The sequence below is a fragment of the Aplysia californica genome, unplaced genomic scaffold (genome assembly GCF_000002075.1).
Source record: "Aplysia californica isolate F4 #8 unplaced genomic scaffold, AplCal3.0 scaffold00169, whole genome shotgun sequence".
NCBI classification, from domain to species: domain Eukaryota; kingdom Metazoa; phylum Mollusca; class Gastropoda; order Aplysiida; family Aplysiidae; genus Aplysia; species Aplysia californica.
The window spans coordinates 1,029,784-1,035,912 of NW_004797439.1; the positions used below are offsets into that span (position 1 = coordinate 1,029,784).

The 6,129-nt window shown below is 34.9% G+C and overlaps 1 long non-coding RNA gene across 2 annotated transcripts; it reads right to left on the reverse strand.

Annotated features, from left to right (window-relative positions):
- Positions 1-135: 135 nt before the first annotated feature.
- Positions 136-5,355, reverse strand: LOC101848519. 2 transcript variants are annotated; one of them, XR_004858530.1, is made up of 15 exons: positions 5,280-5,355; positions 4,981-5,052; positions 4,635-4,707; positions 4,293-4,364; positions 3,959-4,029; positions 3,240-3,296; positions 2,976-3,048; positions 2,739-2,809; positions 2,393-2,449; positions 1,860-1,931; positions 1,524-1,596; positions 1,173-1,245; positions 821-892; positions 470-542; positions 136-201 (listed from the first exon to the last, which is right to left on the reverse strand). It is a non-coding gene; the product is annotated as an uncharacterized LOC101848519 (long non-coding RNA). The 2 variants fall into 2 exon arrangements; XR_004858531.1 differs by lacking the exons at positions 821-892; positions 1,173-1,245.
- Positions 5,356-6,129: the final 774 nt, after the last annotated feature.

The window sequence follows — 6,129 nt, forward strand, 5'->3', positions numbered from 1 at the left end:
TATCTTTTTTCCTTCTCATCTAAAGTCAAAAGAAAAACTTTCACATTGAACTCAGGCCCATTCTTAGGTATTTTTCTAAATTTACTGACATAAAAACAAAAGGTTTCCAAGACATATTTCACAGATAAATACCTCCTGCCGATGGTCCGGCCGTGGTATCCATGAGTCCTCCAGGTCATCCTACGCTTCAGCATAGGGGTCCTGTTGATGAAGACATGTGTCAATTAGGAATATCTTTACAGTTTTGGGGTTTTTTTGTTTCAGAAAGTAAACAGTCCTTAAAAAACTTTACTGTTGGTTTAAAAAGTCATTAGGACATTTACAAAAATCTGTAAATATGTTCAGTCATTTTATTTCTAAATGCAAAATTTTAACTCTTACGATGAAGTCAGACACACCCAGGTATCTTCCTAAACTTACTGAAATAATTAAAACATTTTTTTTGAAGACACACTTCACAGAAAAATACCTCCTGCCGATGGTCCGGCCATGGTATCCATGGGATCCTGCTCCGGGTCATCCTCCGCATCAGCGGAGAGGTCCTGGTGATGAAGGCATGTGTCAATTAGGAATATCCTCTTTCATCTGTACAGTGCTTTTTGTTTCAGAAAATAAACAGTCATTATAAAATTGTTTACTGTTGGTTTAAAAAGTAATTAGGACATTTAGAAAAATCTGTAAGTAAATACGTTTAATCATTTTTCTTTTAAATGCAAAAATTAAACTTTGACATTGAAGTCAGACACACCCAGGTATTTTCCTAAACTTACTGAAATAATACAAAAATTAGGTTTCAAGACACACTTCACAGACAATATACCTCCTGCCGATGGTCCGGCCGTGGTATCCATGAGTCCTCCTCCAGCTCATCTTAGGCTCCAGCGGAGGATTCCTGGTGATGAAAACATGTGTCAATTAGGAATATCCTCTTGCATCTGTACAGTTTGGGTTTTTTTATTTCAGAAAAAAAAGAGTCCTTATAAAATTGTTTACTGTTGGTTTAAAAAGTCATTAGGACATTTAGAAAACTCTGTAAATACGTTTAATCATTTTCCTTTCCAAACTGCAAAAATTAAACTTTTACATTGAAGTCAGACACACACAGGTATTTTCCAAATCTTATTGAAATAATAAAGAAATTATGTTTAAAGATACACTTCACAGATAAATACCTCCTGCCGATGGTCCGGCCGTGGTATCCATGGGATCCTGCTCCGGGTCATCCTCCGCATCAGCGGAGTGGTCCTGGTGATGAAGACATGTGTCAATTAGGAATATCCTCTTTCATCTGTACAGTGTTTTTTGTTTCAGAAAATAAACAGTCATTATAAAATTGTTTACTGTTGGTTTAAAAAGTCATTAGGACATTTAGAAAAATCTGTAAGTAAATACGTTTAATCATTTTCCTTCTAAATGCAAAAATTTTACTTTTACATTCAAGTCTGACACACCCAGGTATTTTCCTAAACTTACTGAAATAATACAAAAATTATGTTTCAAGACACACTTCACAGACAATATACCTCCTGCCGATGGTCCGACCGTGGTATCCATGGGATCCTGCTCCGGGTCATCCTCCGCTCCAGCAGAGGGGTCCTGGTGATTAAGACATGTGTCAATTAGGAATATCCTTTGTCATCTGTACAGTTTAATTATTTGTTTCAGAAAGTTAAAAGAGTCGTTATAAAATTGTTTACGGTTGTTCTAAAGTCAGTAAATACCTTTTATCTTTTTCCGTTTTCACATAAACTCAAAAAGAAAACTTTCACATTGAACTCAGGCCCATCCATTAGTATTTTTCTAAATTTACTGACACAAAAAACAAAAATAGTTCCAAGACATATTTCAAGGATAAATACCTCCTGATGATGGTCCAGCCGTGGTATCCATGGATCCTCCTCCAGGTCATCCTCCGTTCCAGCGTAGGGGTCCTGGTGATGAAGACATGCTTCAATTAGGAATATCCTCTTTCATCTGTACAGTGTTTTTTGTTTCAGAAAATAAACATTCATTATAAAATTGTTTACTGTTGGTTTAAAAAGTAATTAGGACATTTAGAAAAATCTGTAAGTAAATACATTTAATCATTTTCCTTCTAAATGCAAAAATTTTATTTTTACACTGAAGTCTGACACACCCAAGTATTTTCCAATTAGGAATATCCTTTTTCATCTGTACAGTTTAATTATTTGTTTCAGAAAGTTAAAAGAGTCGTTATAAAATTGTTTAAGGTTGGTCTAAAATTAGTAAATACTTTTTATATTTTTCCCTTCTCACCTAAAGTCAAAAAGAAAACTTCACATTGAACTCAGGCCCATCCATAGGTATTTTTCTAAATTTACTGACATTAGAAACCAAAAAAAGTTCCAAGACACACTTCAAAGATAAATACCTCCTGCCGATGGTCCGGCCGTGGTATCCATGGGTCCTCCTTCAGGTCATTCGGGTCCTGGTGATGAAGACATGTGTCAATTAGGAATATCCTCTCTCACATGTACAGTTTTTTTTTTTGTTTTTTAATAAAAAGAGTCGCTTTAAAATTGTTTACAGTTAGTTTAAAAGGACAGAACGATATTTATAAAAATCTGTCAGTAAATACATTTGATCATTATCTTTTTTCAAATAAACTCAAAAAGAAAACTTTCACATTGAACTCAGGCACATCGATAGATATTTTCCTAAATTTACTGACATAAGAAACAAAAAAAAGTTCGAAGACATATTTCACAGATAAATACCTCCTGCCAATGGTCAGATCGTGGTATCCATGCGTCCTCCTCCAGGTCATCCTAGCTTCAGCGGAGGGATCCTGTTGATGAAGGCATGTGTCAATTAGGAATATCCTTTTTCATCTGCACAGTTTTTTTTTGTTTCAGAAAATAAAGAGTTGTTGTAAAATTGTTTACTGTTGGTTTAAAAAGTCATTAGGACATTTAGAAAAATCTGTCTGTAAATACGTTTAATCATTTTCCTACCTCCTGCCGATGGTCCGGCCGTGGTATCCATGGGATCCTCCTCCGGGTCATCCTCCTCTTCAGCGGAGGGGTTCTGATGATGAAGACATGAGTCAATTAGGAATATCCTAAAATCTGTCAGTAAATACATTTGATCATTTTCTTTATTCACCTAAATTCAAAAAGAAAACTTTCACAAAACTCTGGCACATCGATAGGTATTTTTCTAAATTTACTGATATAAAAAACAAAAATAGTTCCAAGACATATTTCACAGATAAATACCTCCTGCCGATGGTCCAGCCGTAGTATCCATGGATCCTCCTTCAGGTCATTGGGGTCCTGGTGATGAAGACGTGTGTCAATTAGGAACATCCTCTTTCATCTGTACAGTTTGTTTTTTGGATTTTTTTTTCAGAAAATAAAGAGTCTTTATAAAACTGTTTACTGTTGGTTCAAAAAGTCATTTGAACATTTAGAAAAATCTGTAAATACGTTTAATTATTTTCCTTCTCCAAAATGCAAATATTAAACTTTTACATTGAAGTCAGACACAAACAGGTATATTTAAAAACTTATTGAAATAATAAACAAATTATGTTTAAAGATACACTTCACAGATAAATACCTCCTGCCGATGGTCCGGCCATTGTATCCATGGGTCCTCCTCCAGCTCATACTCCGTTCCAGCGTAGGGATCCTGGTGATGAAGACATGTGTCATTTAGGAATATCCTCTCATCCGTACAGTTTTTTTTTGTTTCAGAAAATAAGGAGTCCAGTTTGTTGTTTTTGTTTTCAGAAAGTAAAGAGTCCTAATAAAACTTTACTGTTGGTTTAAAAAGTCATTAGAACATTTAGAAATATATGTAAACACGTTTAATCATTTTCCTTCTAAATGTAACAATGTAACTTTTACATTGAACTCAGACACAAACAGGTATTTTCTTAAACTAACTGAAATAATAAACAAATTATGTTTAAAGACACTTCACAGACAAATACCTCCTGCCGATGGTCCGGCCGTGGTATCCATGGGATCCTCCAAAGTCATCCTCAGCTCCAGCGGAGGGGTCCTGTTGATGAAGACCAGTGTCAATTAGGAATATCCTCTTTCATCTGTATAGTCTAATTATTTCTTTCAGAAAGTTAAAAGAGTCGTTATAAAATTGTTTAATGTTGGTCTAAAGTCAGTAAATACCTTCTATCTTTTTCCGTTTTCACATAAACTCAAAAAGAAAACTTTCACATTGAACTCAGGCCCATCCATAGGTATTTTTCTAAATTTAATGACATAAGAAACAAGAAAAGTTCCAAGACATATTTCACAGATAAATACCTCCTGCCGATGGTCCGGCCATTGTATCCATGGGTCCTCCTCCAACTCGTACTCCGTTCCAGCGTAGGGATCCTGGTGATGAAGACATGTGTCAATTAGGAATATCCTCTTTCATCTGTACAGTGTTTTTGTTTCAGAAAATAAAGAGTCCTTATAAAATTGTTTACTGTTGGTTTAAAAAGTCATTAGGACATTTAAAAAATCTGTAAATATGTTTTATCAATTTCCTTCTAAATGCAAAAATTTAATTTTTACATTCAATTCAGACACACACAGGTATTTTCCAAAACTTATTGAAATAATTAACTAATTATGTTTAAAGACACACTTAACATAAAATACCTCCTGCCAATGGTCCAGCCGTGGTATCCATGGGGTCCTGCTTCGGGTCATCCTCCGCTACAGCGGAGGGGTCCTGGTGATGAAGACATGTGTCAATTAGGAATATCCTCTTTCATCTGTACAGTTTGTGTTTTTTTGTTTCAGAAAATAAAGAGTCATAAAACTTTACTGTTGGTTTAAAAAGTCATTAGGACATTTAGAAAAATCTGTAAATATGTTCAGTCATTTTACTTCTAAATGCAAAAATTTAACTTTTACAATGAAGTCAGACACACCCAGGTATTTTCCTAAACTTACTGAAATAATTAAAACATTTTTTTAGAAGGCACACTTCACAGAAAAATACCTCTTGCCGATGGTCCAGCCGTGGTATCCATGGGTCCTCCTCCGGGTCATCCTCCTCTTCAGCGGAGGGGTCCTGGTGATGAAGACATGAGTCAATTAGGAATATCCTCATTTACATGTACAGTTTTTTTTTTCTTTTGGAAAATAAAAAGCAGTAAATACATTCGATCATTTTCTTTTTTCACCTAAACTCAAAAAGAAAACTTTCCCATTGAACTCAGGCCCATCCATAGGTATTTTTCTAAATTTAATGACATAAGAAACAAGAAAAGTTCCAAGACATATTTCACAGATAAATACCTCCTGCCGATGTTCCGGCCATTGTATCCATGGGTCCTACTCCAGCTCATACTCCGCTCCAGCAGATGGAGCGGTCCTGGTGATGAAGACATGTGTCAATTAGGAATATCCTCTTTCATCTATACAGTGTTTTTGTTTCAGAAAATAAAGAGTCCTTATAAAATTGTTTACTGTTGGTTTAAAAAGTCATTAGGACATTTAGAAAAATCTGTAAATTGTTTCATCATTTTCCTTCTAGCTCCAGCAGAGGGGTCCTGGTGATGAAAACATGTGTCAATTAGGAATATCCTCTTTCATCTGTACAGTTTGGGTTTTTTTATTTCAGAAAAAAAAAGAGTCCTTAAAAAACTGTTCCCTGTTGGTTTAAAAAGTCATTAGGACATTTAGAAAAATCTGTAAGTAAATATGTTTAATCATTTTTCCCTCTCCAAAATGCAAAAATTTTAACTTTTACAGTGAAGTCAGACACACACAGGTAATTTCCAAAACTAACTGCAATAATAAACAAATTATGTTTAAAGACACTTCACAGACAAATACCTCCTGCCGATGGTCCGACCGTGGTATCCATGGGATCCTGCTCCGGGTCATCCTCCGCTCCAGCAGAGGGGTCCTGGTGATTAAGACATGTGTCAATTAGGAATATCCTCTTTCATCTGTACAGTTTAATTATTTGTTTCAGAAAGTTAAAAGAGTCGTTATGAAATTGTTTAAGGTTGGTCTAAACTTAGTAAATACTTTTTATCTTTTTCCCTTCTCACCTAAAGTCAAAAAGAAAACTTTCACATTGAAGTCAGGCCCATCCATAGGTATTTTTCTAAATTTAATGATATAATAAACAAGAAAAGTT